Raw genomic sequence first — 16,390 nt, forward strand, 5'->3', positions numbered from 1 at the left:
CCTGGAGAGTCTGCTGCTGACCTGCATTGACGTCATTGCGTCATTAGGTTTCCCCTGGAAACACTGGCGCGCCCAAAATAGTAACACATTAATTCAGGCCGGGGGAGCAGGGAGAGACTGTTTGTAACCCTGCAGCTAACTCTGCGCGCGCCAGCGAGCGCGCAACGGCCCCCACCCGTTCCGAGGGCAGCGCTGAGCGCGCTCGCCGACTATTTTGAGAACAAAGGAAGGCAAAATATAGAATCCCAGAGAGAGAGTGCGGGGGACGCCGAGACCCCTTCGCCTTGCAAGCGCGCACACCCACACACACCCACTCACAATGCACAACACACCTGGGTCTGTATACCTCGGGCAGGCGCTCCCTGCTTTCGGGCTCTTTCAGGGACCTAATGGAGTGTGTGTGGCCAGATCTCCGGGGCAAAAGGATAGGTCCAGGTCAGGGCTTCCTGCCCTGCCAGATTTGAAGGACGAACTCCCTCCTCCAACCCTACGACCCGGCACGGCCGGCGGGCGGGGCGTCCTCCCTCCACACGCCCATCCCCATCCACCTATACAGACCCGAGCAGGAAGGACTCCTCTCCCAGGAGGCAGGCGCACCACTGCGCTTTCTCCTTTGGCTGCGCCGGGACCCCACGTGCGGGAGAAACCCTGCAGGGATCCAGCCCGTAGCCAAGCCACACTTTGGCGCCCCTGTACCCTTTGGCAGCGGGAGAGAACTGACTTCGGACGGAAGTACTGAGGGCCAGGGTTGCTGTCACGGGCTCCAGAATCGTTTCTGCTGGGGAGCGATCGACTTTTTTGAGCGTCACCTCGCTCCAGCTCTCGGGAGATTGGTATCTAGCAGAAAAGAGATGTGGCTGAAACGTGGGCATCAGCTTCAGAGGCTCTTTTGTAAGCTCTCCGTCCTCCCGTGACTGGGCCCTTGACTCACGCTGCGAGGGTGAGGAGAACGCTCCTTTGGATCAAAATAGCAAACGTTTAGCCTTGGGCGGAGGCGGGGAGGCGGCTCGAGGGGTGTCGGAACTCTGAGCGCGAGGGCTGAGCCCGCTGGGCAGAACCGGCTCGGCGGGCTCCCTTGAGCTCTGAAGTGTAAGTGGGGGAGCAAGGAGGACCTTTTGAAACGGCTCAGACTTCCCCTTCCTCCCAGAGGCCTCAGAGAAGTCTCTGCTTCATTCCAGCCTGGGCTTCTCTCTGGCTGTGGAGGCGGGGGGTGGGGGGTGGGGGTGGGAGGTGCCTGGGATTTAAAGGCACGTCCCCCAAGGACTCTGTGTCTTTATGCCTGTGTGCAAAGTTCAAAGCAGTGACGTGGCTCACACAGCACCCTCTCCCGCAGCGAGGAGGGAGGGATGCCTGTCAGACAACACCCTAACCGGAGGTATCCTCTCTTGGCCTTTGTTGACCACAAAGGTGACACATAGGCACCGACGCACTGACCTTCGTGGATAAATTCATCTGCCCCTGTCAGCAACCAGATCAAAGAACAGGCTTTGGAGAGGACAGTCCTGGCCTCACCGTTTGTGAGCTGTGTGTCCTCCTGCTGCACATGCCTTTCCCTCCCTGAGTTGCAGTGGCCTCATCTGTAAAACCAGGTCATAAAGCTCACTCCATAGGCTGTTTTGAAGATGACAAGAGATGATTCCTAGAATGTGCTGGAGAAATGGCATGCCCTGTTCCTAGTCCTGACCCCCACTCCACCCCTACCCACCATGGGTCGTTTTTTCAACAGTGAGTGAAACCACACTCCTCAATGTGTACACTCTCTTTGGTGACACCTTTGAAGAAAGCCAATCAAAGATCACTGGGGAAACTGACATCGAGTGCCCTAGCCCCCAGAAGGATGGCATCTGTGATCTTTTCCTCCACATCAACAGCCTCTGAATAAAGCTGCAAAGTATGTGTCTCATGCCTTCAGATTCAAGTTCAATTGAGTGGTGGTGGCAAGGGGTGCGGGTGGTGGGGAATGTGGTCTGGCTTTGCTTCTCTTTCTCTAGGTTTAATTTCCAGCAGGACGTGCACTGAGGCTACATGTTCTGGAATCCCCTCACCCCTGCCCTTCTCACCCACAGCTCTGGTCCCACTGAGCTTTGGCCATCACCTGCCTGTCTGGACCATGGCAGGGACATGTGGCACTCTGTTTCCCCAGCAACTCCTAGCACAGTGCCTGGCACAGCAGCTGACATTAATTATTGATCCCAGTGACTGACAGTCCTTCTTTTGGGGATCTCCTGCCCCAGCCCCACCATTTCCACACTGTCTCCACGTCCAAGTCCACCCATCCCCAGCATTTGGCCTGGGTCAAATGCTGACCCCTCCATGCAGGCCTCTCTGTCCTCTGGGATATGAGCTCACCTGTTCTTAGTTCGTGGATCACTTGGAAGGGCTTTTATGGCTTTGATCATATTCTGCCCTGAATTACTATTCTCTGTGTAATTTCTACATCTCCCTGCTGGGTTGTAACTTCTTAGAGCCAGAACTGGGTCTTGCCCATCTCCATGTGCCCTACATAGCTCATCTGTGCCCAGCCCAGGCACAGAGTAGACACTCAAGTGATGTTTTCTGAACTGAACAATGGACAATGATGCCAATGGTGGTATCTCTGCAGACCTGGGCTGAGAGAAACCTGGGCAGGGTCAGTCTGGAGATGCCCCACTCCACCTAGTCCCAAGGAGGGAGGCCCTAGCAGAGCATCCTTCCTACTTTTCTTCTAACCTGGGGGAAATTGCAGAGCCTGTCTGGCAATCTGGGAGTATGAGGGGGTGGTGATGGAAGGAAGAAACCCACCTGGGTCAAACTCACAATCTGCCCAATCAGCTGTTTGATAGAAAAGCCAGGGTTTTTCAGTCACGTAGGCTGCTCAGCAGCTCATATGTCCCTGCTTTCTTCTGGCCCTCTCTCTGAAGTTCAAACTGCTAAGAAGAGGAGAATCCAAACAACCCAGGTAAGTTAGTCTGGGTCCCTGTCCCAGGCCACCTCTAGGCTCCTGGGATGTCCAGAGACTGACAACACTTGGCTGGTAGGATCTTGAGTTCAGACTGGAGTAGGACCCAGTGGGGTGTGGGGGCTGCCCTCAGCAGAGCTGTAGGAATGATGAGTCCCTTGGAAAGGGTCCTTTGATGTGTTGAGCACTTGGCTGGCTTGTTCAATAAAATCATGCTCTAGAATAAACCTGGACGTCTCCCTCCACCCCTAGCCTGGGAAGATCAGGATATTGCTGATCAGGTGGACAGCAGGTTTCATTGCTGAGCTGATCTTCATGCCAGGCCTCTCATGGGGCCCACAAGACCATGGCTAACCTCACTGTGTGCTGCTGATGGCAATGGGATCAGAAAGGCCAATGATCTTGGGGGGAGCCTGCCAGACCATCTCCCCAGAGGCTGCTCCATGCCCCACTCAGCCCCCACTTAGTTTGCAAGAACAGGTTCAGTCAAAGAAGACCTGGGTCTCCTGTGGAACACAGAGAGGCCAGGAGAAGAGCCACCCAGTCCCCTCATCCCCACTTGAGGCCTTGGTCTGAGCCCCCAAAAGATTGAGACCTTTGGGCTGGGAATGAGAACTGGCTTCTAATCCCAGCACTACCATTAAGTTACCATATAACAAGTCAAGTGACACCCCTTCCCTGGGACTATTTTCACCTTCTGCTTCATGTACTGGTGAAATGAGACAATCAAGGAGAGTCATCAGCACAGACATGGAGACCTGGTCACACCCTTGACTTCAGTGGAAATTGACCCAGACAACAGGAGCCCTATGCCTCTTGAACCTGGGGGCTGTGGTGGGCAGGTGGCAGGATGAGCAGCTCTCTTGGGATTTGGCCTCCAGCTGGCTGGGCCTCTGGTGGCCTTAGGCCCTCTCCTGCCCAACAAGTCATTCATCTGATGCTTTTATAGCCCCTCTTGTCTGGAGGTCTCCTGCACCGAGCAAGGATGCCACAGCACTCTAAGTTCTTCCCAACAAACCAAGTGAAGATCCATTCATTCAGCCATTCAACAATCTCAAATGGTCCAATGCTATTTTTGCTCAAATTGTTCCCCTCTCAGTTCCTGTTCCTTGACCACCAGATTTTATTCTAGGCCCTGCTCAAGCTTTGTTCTTAACATTTCCCAGTCTATGGGTCCAACGTCTCCCCTAGAGGCACCAGCAACTCCTCATCATCTTACCAACCTCCAGATCTGCATCTGAGAGTCCTAGAAAGCTTCCCCCCTTTCACCTGCTGTGCAGTTCTCCTGCCCCTTAACCGCAGTCGTTCCCCACATCCTCCTAGCTTTCCATACCTGTGAGGGGAGCGCTGAGCCAAGGTTACAACTTTGCAGGACCCTAAATTTGGGTCTTGCTTCTGATAGAGGGGCAATTATGCTTGTTGCTCTTTTGGGCAAAGGTGGAGGTAGCTAAGCAGCAAATGATTAAGTATGGAAAACCTGCCAAGGATCCAATGGCATAAAGCCAAGAGCTGGATTCAAATCGAGAGGTAGAATAGGTGCCAGCTAGGTTGGTGTGGACAAGTTTGGCAACCAACATTCAGAAAAGGAAGCACCCAGGCTGGAGAAAGCCAGCCAGCTTCACAAAGGGAGGTGTTACTTGGACTGAACCTCAAGAGGTGAATAGAATCTGGAGTGGGGAGAGGGAACGAGAGAAGGACAGATAGATGGCAGCAACTATATGAAGCAGTGGGTCTCAACCACTGCTCACTCTGAAGTCACCCTGGGATAAACCTAGGCTTAACCCGAAGATGATACAAAGATGCTCAGGCCCTCCTCCCAAGAAACTCAAATTCTACTGTTCTAGGATGAAGATTTGGCATTTGTATTTTTCAAATTTTCATTTGCACTTTGTGATTTATTGACCATTAATTATGTGCCATGCTATCAGAAATTATTTTTAATTTGTAATACTGTAATATAGTTCGAAGGACCACACAGTGGTGGTTCAGAGGGAAGTCCTTTTTTTTGGAATCCTGCCTCCCCTCTCACTGTCCGTCTGACCAGGAATGGTGTCCTAAACTTCCTAAATTTGTTTCTTCATCTGTAGAATGGTGACAATGACAGTACTTACATCCCACGGGACTGCTTTGTGGCTCACATGAGATAATGCTTTCACCTGTTGAATGCTAACACCTGGGGCACTGATTATGTTCAATGGCTCCAGATGATTCAATGTGCAGCCAGGGCTGAAGATCTCTAGCATAAAGCAAACGCCAAAATGGGTTGTTTGGGGGGACTCTCTGGATGTTGGAAAGATCTGTACCAGAGGCAGGAGAAACTCAAAGGGATGGGGATCTATGATGAAACAGTTTCATGGCAGGGTGACATGTTGGGGCTCTATCCCAATAAGCACAACAGGAGGCCAGATTTCAGGGTTTGAGGATGAGGCACGACATGATGAATGTGATACCTCAGGAGTCTGGGGCTTGTGCCGCCTCAATTAGAGGGAGCCAGATGCAGCCGAGAGAGTAGTCTGGGATCAGAACAGACATTGAAAAGAAGGGATGAGTGTGAGGTGAAGCCAAAGGAATAATCAACAGGATTTAGGACCTTTGTGGACATAAGAGTCTAAAGGGATTGAGGGAAGAGAAATAAATTTAAGTTTTCAGGTCTAGCAGGACCAAGGAAGCAACACCTGTGTTGGTTAGGATTATATATTTAACTCTGAGTATCAGGTAACTCAAATCAACAATGACTTAAACAAAATAGAAGTTTATTTCTCTACCAGTTGAAAGTCCAGTGGTGTGCAGTTCAAAGCTGGGAAGGCAGCTTTGTTCCACAAAGTCACAGCTCACTCATCTGCCATCTGGGGCATGGTCTTTATCATCGTGGTACCAGCTGGCACTTGGCTTCTAGCATCCATATGGAGAGAGGAATAAAAAACTGGCAAAAGGCAAGACCCAGGGACTTTTTGAGGGAGGTTTCTTTTTGCTGCCACGCATCACTTCCATTTATATTCCACGGTCCAGAAATTAATCTATGGCCACACCTAGTTACAAGTGAAGTTAAAAGTGTGGTCTTTATTTTCTAAGTGGCCTTGCACCCAGATAAAAAATTCTGATAACCTAATGATAGAAGTGGATTCTGTTTCCATGAAAGAAGAGGAATTCAGGTACTGGGAGAGAGCTAACAGTTGCCTCATTTTCTTAAATTGTGAAGTTGAAAATGGAGTCATTTTGGGAAACTGTTTTCCTGAATATGTTGAGTTTGAAACAGGGGGCAGTAAAGTATAGACTTATGGGCTACGGTAGGCAGAGTTCTAAGGTGGCCCCAAGATTTCTGACCCCTCTGGCATACACACCATTTATAAATCCCTCCCTGTGGATGGGACTTGTGAATATGCTGGGAGTTTTCAAGAGGGCGCTCAGAGTGGCATGATGGGGATGCAAGTCAAACTGTGGGAAGTAAATGAGGGGACGGCTGATAAGAAAGGGGAGGCAGCCATCATGATTGAAAAGCTTCCGTGAGTTGGCCACTATCTCCCTCTCCAGACTCTCCTACCAATCTCTTTCTTTCACATCGTTTCAGAGGATGACTCTCAGGCTTCTGATTCGAGAAACTTAGTGGCCATGGTAGAAAACACTGGTAAAGCACGGATCTGAGGAAGAAGACAAGGAGTTATGCTGGACCGAGTTTGAGGTGTCCGTGAAAATATCAAGCGGAAAGATCCCAGAAACAGTTGGGATATTCAGCAGCACGGGAAAATACAAATGTTGATGGCCTTGAAGGATCATTTCCTCTTTTTTTAATAAATCAGCAGTTTGTTGGCTCAGCACGTCTGAATCAGTTCATGGGAAGAACGGGGTGGACCCAGCACTGAGCTTGGAGGTCCCCCTTCCTTGACCACGGAGCTGTCACTGTCCCAAGGCTGCACAGATGTGTCTGCCCACTGTCTCTATAAATAAGGAGCATTAAGGGAACAGAGTTCCTCTCGACCAAATGGTCTCAGTCTCATCTTTAGATGTCGCCATCAATATCTGTGAAACAGGCTCTAGGAAAAAGACTAAAAAAGCTATCTTTATTTAGCTTGGAGAGGAGAGGGAGGGAGAGCTGTGAGTTGCTAGGAATAAACTGCTGTTTTTATCTTTTTGTCCTCAAGGAGGCCAGAGGAGGTGGACTTGGGATACAGTTGGAGAGTTCATTCTCAAGGGGGTGGGGAATGAAGATTTTTGTCCCCCGCCCCTCACCAAGGGACATTTGGCAATGTCTGGAGACATTTTTGGTTATCATGACTAGTGGGAGGTAGGTAGGCGATGCTCCTGGCATCCAGTGAGTAGAAGCCAGGGACGCTGTTAAACAACCTAAAATGCACAGGAGAGCCCCACAAAACAGAATTCTCTGGCCCCATATGTCAACAGTACCCAGGTTGAGAAACCCTGAGTTAGAGGAATTTTAGTTACCTAATTTCTTTTGAAGCAAAGAAAAAATAGTCACTCAGTCTACTTTAAAGGAAAGGGTACCTTATTTGCTTGCTTAAGGATATATGTGGCTGGCAGCCAGGGTTAGAACAGGACAGCTGTTGGAAACCCAGCTTTCTCAACCTCAATGTCTCTGTTTCTCCTGGTTTGCCTGCTCCTGCCTCCCCTCACTGCTGATAGGCCAAGCCTTTAAAATTCCAAGGGAGGCAGTCCGATAGGCTTAGTCAGATCACTGCTGCTCCTTGAGAGGCTCCAAACAGGCCACCTTCCTAGGTTCTGGTCAGCCTATGGATGGATGATATATGCTTTGGTCAATGGTCCAACACCACCCCTTTTCCAACCAGAAGCTACTCATATACGAAACAGTCTGGACATCTTCCCTGGGTAGGAGATCGTGTGCAGGGCAGTGTGAGTCAGAAAGTGATGATAGAATCGAACATGCATGACCAGCATTTATATTGCTCTTTCTGGCTCACTGGTATCTTTTCCTTAGTGCAGCCAAGATAGGAGCTGAGTACAAAGCTGCAGTTTTCCTTTTTACTCCGAAGCTGTGCTGTCCAATAAAGTACCACTAGCTACCACTAGCCACATGTGGCTATTCAAATTTAAATTACTTAAAATTAGATACAATTAAAAATTCAGTGCCTTAGTCCCATTAATCACATTTCAAGTGCTCAAGAGCCAAAGGTGGCCAGTGGCTACTGCATCGGACAGCACAGATACGGAACATCTCCATCACTGCAGACAGTTCTGTTGGACAATGAACGACATTCCAAAGGAAAATATTGACCAAATTGGAAGGGTTGGTTATAAATGGGAAACGCATTTTAGGGTCAGCCCTAGAGAGAAATCTGAGTCATTTTTTTTATCAATTCAGTCCTTACTGCAGGGTGTGTGTGAGTCTGTGAGCAACCGTGCCTCATATGGAGTTCATGCCTCAGGTTGTGTGTCCCCCAGGGATGACATGCCTCTGCTCGTGGAAGCAAGAGCTCGGAGAATAATTTCACCTGAGGAGGATTGCTGTAACTCACCCATTTGGAAGGGTGCTATAAATGTTTAAGAGTAAGGAGTTGTTGAAGATCTCTGAATAGTGCATAATCAGCTTTTCAAACACCATGGCAATAGATGACACGTAGCAATTTACAGCTCAGGTGAACACAGGAGTGTGACCAGGGCGGTTAGTCTCACTGACATGCCTTTCGGAGCTTCTGAGGCCTTTCTTTCTTGGCTCCCATCTTTCTTGCCTTCTTTTTTTTTTTTTTTTCTCTGCCCTATGTGGTTGTCATTACTGCTGTTTACCAAGTACTCCTACCCCCTTTCAGGCACAGGATAGGATTGCCCTTCCTGTCCCTTGTGGTTGGGACCTGAGCCTGTGAGACCAGCCCTGGCTGGTGGGTGAAGTGCTCCGTGCTCTTCTCCAGGAGAGCATATGAGGTCTCTTTTTGGCAGGGCAACTGGCAGTATTCAAGTTGGCAGCTGCTCTACCAAACTGGATCCCTGAGTGACCACCATGTGCAATGGGTTGGAGATATAAAGTGGCAGGATATAAACCTAACTTGTGTTCTTTTCAGACACCAAGATTTGGGGATTGTTTTTTTTTTTTTTCCTTTGTAACCAGTTTCAGGGACCTTAAAAACCTCAGTGTCTTTAATACTCGTAAGATGGCTTTCCTATTGCCAGCATTTCTTAAATTTCTGCAGAAACATATTCAGGTAAGCAGATTCTTTGGCTGGCTTTGTGTTTTCTTTTTCTTTTTCAATTGTGGCAAAACCTAGTCAATCCAGCCCAGTTACTGTGCTTTTCACATATCCACACCCCCAGCAATTTGTTGTGTTCATTGGCTGAGGTTGTTTCCTATTACTTAGAAAGAAAAGAAAGTGAGTTGAAACTTTTTATATTTGTAGCAACCACCAAACTTGGATGTTTTCAAGATGAATCTTTTTATGGATTGGGTCTCTTGATAGTAGAAGAAGGAGCTCTTCACCTGCTGAAGTATTTCTTTTCTAAACTAGTTAAGTACCAGCTGTCTCCTTGGTTTATTGCAGAATAACTTAAGGCTAACATTTTTGGAAAAGAAACTCATAGTGGTTAATAACAGCAATGGACCCAAGAGGAGAATAAAACACTGGGAAGGAGCCGGTGGGAATTATCTCAATCCACGAGATGGAAGTCGCGCTGCTAGAGAAATGGACACAGTTCCTGGGCCAAGAAAGGTCATGCCTTCATTCATTCATTCATTCATTCGCAAACAATCATTGAGCACCCAGTATGGGCTTTGCCCAGATGGAGCTTCTACCCTGGAGGGGTAAAGGGAAATAAGTAGACAAAAGTGCAATGAAGGAGATAAACACAAATGAAATGGAGCAATGGGGGGAGGAGCAGAGGGCCTCTCAGAAGAGGTGACACTTGAGAGGAGACTCGGAGAAAAAGGAGTCAGTCATGCAAAGAGCAGAAAATCATTCCAAACAGAGAAACAGCAGTTCAGAGGCAAGAGGAGGAAAGAACTTAGCATATACAGTAAATGGGTGGTGGCGGGGTGGGGGGGCGCACAAAGCCAGCACGACCAGAGTGTGATGATGGTGGAGACAAGTGAAAGAATATGGGTCAGGGAGGTGGGCAGGGGCCTTTGGGATTTCAAGTTTCACTCTGAGAGGAAGAGGAAGCCCATGGAGGAGGTTGGGAAGGGGGTGATGCTGGCACACTTTTTCTGTAAAGGCCGTATGATCTCTGTTGCAATGATTCAGCTCTGTAAGAGCAGCCACAGACAATACATGAGGGAATGAGTGTGGCTGTTTTCCAATAAAACTTTACTTATGGGCAATAAAATCTGAATTTCATATTTTCACATGTCACAAAACATTATTCCTTGGTTTTTTTCCCCCTGATCATTTAATAACATAAAAATCACTTTTAGCTCATGAACCAGATTTAGCCTACGGGCCATCATTAGCCAACCCTTGATTTACATCATTCAGGCTGGATGACTGTTGAAGCAGAAAACCTGCTTTGGAGACTTTTGCAAAATAATCCACCAGGTAGTGAAGAAGGCTTGACCTGGGTGATTGTTGGAGGTGGTGAGAAGGATTCAAGATGCGTTCTGGGGGCTGGAGCACAGAACGTGCTGATGAGCAAGACGTGGGGGTGAGAGAGGAGCGGAGTCAGGGATGACTGAGGGGTGATACCATTCTCGGAGGGCCCACAGGGAAGTAGATCTGGGGGAAGCAGGCGTTCCAACACCTGCCGCTTTGGGTTGGTTTGAGTCCTGATGGATGCAGCCACATGTGATCTGGAGCCCAGAGAGCAGGGAAACCCCCTGGATTTTTCCAGAGCCTGTTGCTTACCAGCTGTGTGACCCTGGGCAAGTCACTTCTGTTGAACATAAGATCTCCTGCCCAACCCTGTCTGGATGGTGGTAAGGATCAGCTGAGATTTCACTTAAACCTGATTAGGAATTCCTACCCGAGTCAGGACCTCAGCACTCCCTTCCTCAGCACCAAATCTGACTCTAAAGGCATCAATGGAAGATTCTTTAGGTTCTCTCAGGGAAATGGAGGAGTTGTGTCACTTACTGGCCATCAGAACTTTCTGAAAATCTTCTCTAAACTTCTCTGTTCTCTCCACGAAATCCCTCTCCCAGGCAGCTGCCTCAGTCTTCTAAGATGAAGAAAAAATACACAGTTTCTTCTTTAGACTCAACACTTCTGACACCAAATGTATGGATTTCCCCCACAATAACCAATTCTAGAACTCTCTGAACACCCGCTGGGTGTCCTACAATTCAGTTCTGATGCTAAATACCTGGGGTTAATGTGGATCCCACTGGTGAAGGGCTCAGTCCCACGAGACTGCCCCTACTTCAGCTAATCGCACGTAGTGGGTCCTCAGGTTATTCACAACTCTGTCCATCATGGCTACAAATGGGGGCCACATGCCCCTCTCCTTAGGTTTGATACTTTGTTATGAAGTCTCATAGAACTCAGGGAAACACTTACGTTTACCAATTTATTACGAAGGATACAGATGAACAGCCAGGAGAGAGGTACATAGCGCAAAGTGTGGAAGGTTCCCAATCAAAGGAGCTTCTGCCCCCAAGGATTTGGGGTGCATCACCCTCCCAGAACGTGGATATGCTCACCAACCTGGAAGCTCTCTGAACCCCATACTTTAGGGATTTTTATGAAGGCTTCATCACATAGGCATGATCAATTATTAACTCAATCTCCAGCCCCTCAGGCCAGAGCCCCAGAGGATGGGAGGTGAGGCTGAAAGTTCTAAGCTTCTAATCCTAGCTTGGTTTTTCTTATGACCAGTCCCCATCCAAGAACCCCCCAAGAGTTGCCTCTTTAGACCAAAAAACTTTCCTATCACCCTGGAAATTCCAAGGGGTTTAGGAGCTCTGTGCCAGGAAATGGGGCAGAGATCAAATACATTTTTCTTATTTTATCACACAGGGTCTTGCCCCTTTTTTTTCCCCCTTGAACTTGCTCTCTCCATGGTCTCTCACATTTAACACTTGAAACCCCCTGACTAGATTTGCAGAAACTCAGGGTGACAGAATCACTCTGACTGTGGTGGTGGTACACAGATCTACACACGTGATGAAGTTGTGTGTAGAAATAAACACACACACACACACACACACACACACAGGAGTACGTGTAAAACTGGGGAAATCACAGTAAGATCAGTGGCTTGTATCAGCACCCGTCCCTGGTTGTGGTTTTGTATTATAAGGTTAAGGGCACAGGGGATCTCCCTGTATCATTTCTTACAAGTGCATGCGAATCTACAATTATCTCAAAATTAAAAGTTTAATTGTAAAAAATCCTGCTTTGTAATCCCATTCAACAAGTTAGAAGCTAACCTTTTGAGCAAAATCCCCTCAAGGGCTTTATGAAACAATTTTCTCTACTTTTTTCTAAATCTGAAGTTTTCATCAAATAGAAGTTAACAGATACAAGCCCTCACTAGCCAAGCACAATTACTCTTTTTCAAATCTGAGGAGCTTTAATCTACTTCACCCTAGCAATAAGAAAACGCTTTTAAAAATATGCCCGGGTGAGGAGTTGTATCATGGCTAAAACACCATACATGTATTGGACATCAGGCCTTGTGTTGAAAAGCTAGAAATTCAGGGGATGGTGTACGGAGAACCCAGATCTCAAACAGGTGGGGAGAGAGAGGTGATGGGGGCTAAAGCTCCCCCAGTTGATTAAAACTGGAGACCCCTGCCCTGCCCCATTCTCCCATGATTAACAATCACCCGTCAATCCCAAGAGCATGAAATTGGGTGCTTTGAGCTTGGGGGACCCTCCCACCCGCAGCCACAGTCCGAAAGCCTAAAATCTTCATAAGGCAGAGAGTGATCATCATTCTTTTGATGATGATGATCACGATTCAAAATTGCTGTAATCCAATTACGTAATCTATTTCCGAAACAGTGTTCTCAGACACGGGTTCCATGGGACATTTACACTTATTCCTTGAACAAGAGTCCCACACAGTGCCGGAAGTTTAGGCAGCTGTGTACAGTCCTCCTGTGTAAATTTCTCCCTGAAAAGTCACAAGGGGCAGTAGAATTTAAAGGTTCGGACAAATCCCACAATAAACCTACTTAACTTCGTTGGAGTCAGCAATTCCCCAATTTGTTAGCTACCTGTTAATATCACTTGCTTATCCAGTGTTTGGGGCGGGAAGCACATTTCCTATCGTCTCTGTGCCAGGCACTGCAAGGTCTCAGTTCCTTTGCCGCAGGTGTGGGAGTTCAGACCATCTTCCCTTTGCCTTCCTGTTGTTTGCAGCTCTGGAAGGCCAGGAGGTTTCATCCTTCCCAGAAAGGGGAAAGCTCTAGGTTAATGAGCCATCAAGTGTTATTGTGAAATAACTGAGGAGGGAGAAGGGTTTCCTGAAAGGGCAGTTTCCTAAGAAGTGGCGGGCCCTTGCCTGAAAAGAGCTCAGAGAGTAGACTTTGCCAAAGACCACTGTAAGGAGGATTATTGGAAACCCTAGCACCCAAAGGAAGCCGAGTCATTGCCTGGGACCACCTACCCCCCCACTGCTCCATCTAATAGTTATTACCACCATCTACACGAAGGCATCCCCTCACTGCCCTTTCTGCCAGCATTCAGCCTGGCCTGATAACTGCCAGCAGAAGCAGAGCTTTGCCCAGTGCACCTGTTGGCTTTCCGTGTGTGGAAACACAGCCCCTCCCCTCCCAACCTTTCCATACCCCTCAAGCCCCAGAAAAGAGGGGTGGGATCCTGCATTCTGTCCGAATGGGGTAGAGGTAGGGAGGGGTAGGTACGTGGAGGACTGAACTCAACCAGCTCAAGATCTGCAGAACTAGGTCACTAACTACTAGCACCTCTGCAAAGTAAGCATTATTACTCCCACTTTACAGATAAGAAAACCGAGGCTCAGGCAGCTTAAGTGATACGCCTGAAATGTATATAACTACTTGGGGTTAGAGTAAGAAATTGAACCCAAGTGGCTCTTACTCAAAAGTTTGGGCTCTTGACAACAATCGACCCCACCCCCACCCTGCTGGGCTGCCAGCACCCACACTCACTCACGTCCCCATGTCCACCGTCCCCACTCTGCCACAGCAGAAGGCCAGTGTCTGCTCCATGTGACAGCAAGACTTCTCCAAAGCAGTTGTCACTGCTCCTCCACCTCCAGATCAGCAAATACATATTGGGACTCTATTATAATAACACACATTTCAGTCTATGGGACAGTTTATATATAATAGTTCATTTGCTTTTTGTAACCTCCCTGAATGGCAAAGTTTTAAACTGAAATAATGCCCCTCAAAAATATAAGGGTAAAGATAATCATTATCTGTATTCTCACCCCCAAGAAATAACCTCAGTATGATATTTTGGCATTTTTGCTTTTCTGCCTTGTATTTTATGTTTATATTTTTAAAATTATATAGATAGTTCATAAATACAGTGTTCCCGACCAAAAAACTTTAGGCATAATAAATAAAGCTAACGTTTCCCCTGACCTCTATCACCACCCAATCCTAATCCCTTTCCATTGCCAGGAGAAAAACTATTATGAATTTGGTGAGTTCCTTCTAATTGTTAAAAATGAATTTTATGTACATAATTGTGTCCATAGAAAATATATACTTTGTTTTGCAGTTTTTATTTACATAAACCAGTGTTATGCTGTACATTTCATTCAACATCTTGCTTTTTTTCACTCAATATTATTATTTGAGATCTACTGTGTTGATATATATTGATTTAACTTTTTTTAACCATGAAAGGAGTTGCTTAATCTCAAAGTGAAGAAAGTCTTTTAAAATACAGAACAAAACCTAGATGCCATAAAAGAAAAGATGGGGAAATTCAGCTATAGAAATAAAAAAAAAATGTCTGTAAGGCAAAAGCCACCACAAAAAGAGTCAGAAGACAAATGGCTATACACATGCATTAGCATTTCAAATCATAGGTAAATGGATCATTTTTCTCTTTTTTTGGCTGTATTGAGGTATAAATGACAAATAAAATTGTAAGATACTTAAAGTGTACATCATGATGGTTTGACACATGTATCTACTGTGAAAGGATTCTCCCCAGTCTAGTTAATGAACACATCCATCACCTCACATATTTATCCTTTTTCTTTGGTGGGAACATGTAAGTTTTACTCTCTTAGCAAATGTCAATTATACAACACAGTGTATTCAACAAGGGTCCCATGTTATATGTTAGATCCTCATACCTTATTCATCTTATAGCTGAAAGTTTCTACCTTCTAATCAACCTCTCCCTAATTTCCCCCACACACCAGTCCTTGGCAAACACTTTTCTACTCTTTCTTTCTATGAGTTGGACTTTTTTTTTTCAGATTCCACATATAAGTGACACCATGCCTTACTTGTCTTTCTCTGTGTGACTTATTTCACTTGGCATAATGCCCTCAAATTTCATCCATGTTGTCCCAAATGGCTGAATAATACTCTAATATATATACATCAATATCACATCTTTATCCATTCATCTACTGACAGACACTTAGGCTGTTTCTCTATCTTGACTACTGTGAATAATGCTGTAATAAACATGGATGTGTAGATATCTGTTTGGTATCCTGTTTTCATATTCTTTGGATATACACCCAGAAGTGGGTTTGCTGGATCATATGGTTGTCTTATTTTTAATTTTTTGAGGAACCTCTGTACTGTTTTCCATAGTGGCTGCATCAATTTACATTCTCATCAACAGCGCACAAGGCTTCCCTTTTCTCCACATCCTGTCAACACTTGTTGTTGTCTTTTTGCTCTTGTCTTTTTGATGATAGCCATTCTAACACATATGAGGTGATATTGTGGTTTTGATTTGCATTTCCTTGATGACTGGTGATGTTGAGTACCTTTTCATGCACCTGTTGGCCATTTGTATGTCTTCTTTGGAAAAATGTCTGTTCAGTTCCTCTGCTCATTTTTTAGTTGCATTTTTTTCTATTGAGTTGTATGAGTTCTTTCTATATTTTGGCTATAAACCCCTTATCAGATATATGATTTGCAAATATTTTCTCCCATTCCATCCCAACCTTTTCATTTCGTTGATGGCTTCCTTTGCTGGGCAGAAGCTTTTCAACTAAAAAGCTTCTCAAGATTTTAAGCACCAGTCTGGCAAAGACCTCAGGCGGGTATCATAGGATTCCCAGATGTTGTCGTTACCACAGTCTGCTTTTCCATCCTTCTCTGGTGGGACACGGGGATTGTTGCCACCCTGAACATCCTTGCACAGGTCTCCCTGCACGTGGTTGTGACCAGAAGCAGAGCTACTACCCGATTGCCAGCAAAGCCATTGAGCCGATTTACACGCAGGCCGGCACTATGACAGGGTGCTACTTCACCACTTCACTGACAACCTCTGAAACTGTTAGACTTTCACATTTTTACTCAGGACAATTTACTCAGGACAAGATAAGACAAAACAAACAAACAAACAAAACAACCAAAACCTGTATCCACAA

General features: G+C 46.6%; 1 protein-coding gene and 1 non-coding gene across 2 annotated transcripts in view; both read right to left on the reverse strand.

Moving 5' to 3' along the window:
• LOC140697544 (uncharacterized) overlaps positions 1 to 158 on the reverse strand; it is a 32,544-nt gene extending 32,386 nt beyond the window's left edge. The window contains exon 1 of the transcript XR_012074687.1: positions 22 to 158. The gene's annotated coding sequence lies outside the window, so the exon portion shown is untranslated. The remainder of the gene's footprint in view (positions 1 to 21) is intronic.
• An 8,844-nt stretch (positions 159 to 9,002) lies between these two features.
• LOC116278836 (small nucleolar RNA SNORA33) lies at positions 9,003 to 9,132 on the reverse strand. The gene has a single exon (XR_004188192.1). It is a non-coding gene; the product is annotated as a small nucleolar RNA SNORA33 (small nucleolar RNA).
• Positions 9,133 to 16,390: the final 7,258 nt, after the last annotated feature.

Source organism: Vicugna pacos, chromosome 7, assembly GCF_048564905.1.
Source record: "Vicugna pacos chromosome 7, VicPac4, whole genome shotgun sequence".
NCBI lineage: Eukaryota > Metazoa > Chordata > Mammalia > Artiodactyla > Camelidae > Vicugna > Vicugna pacos.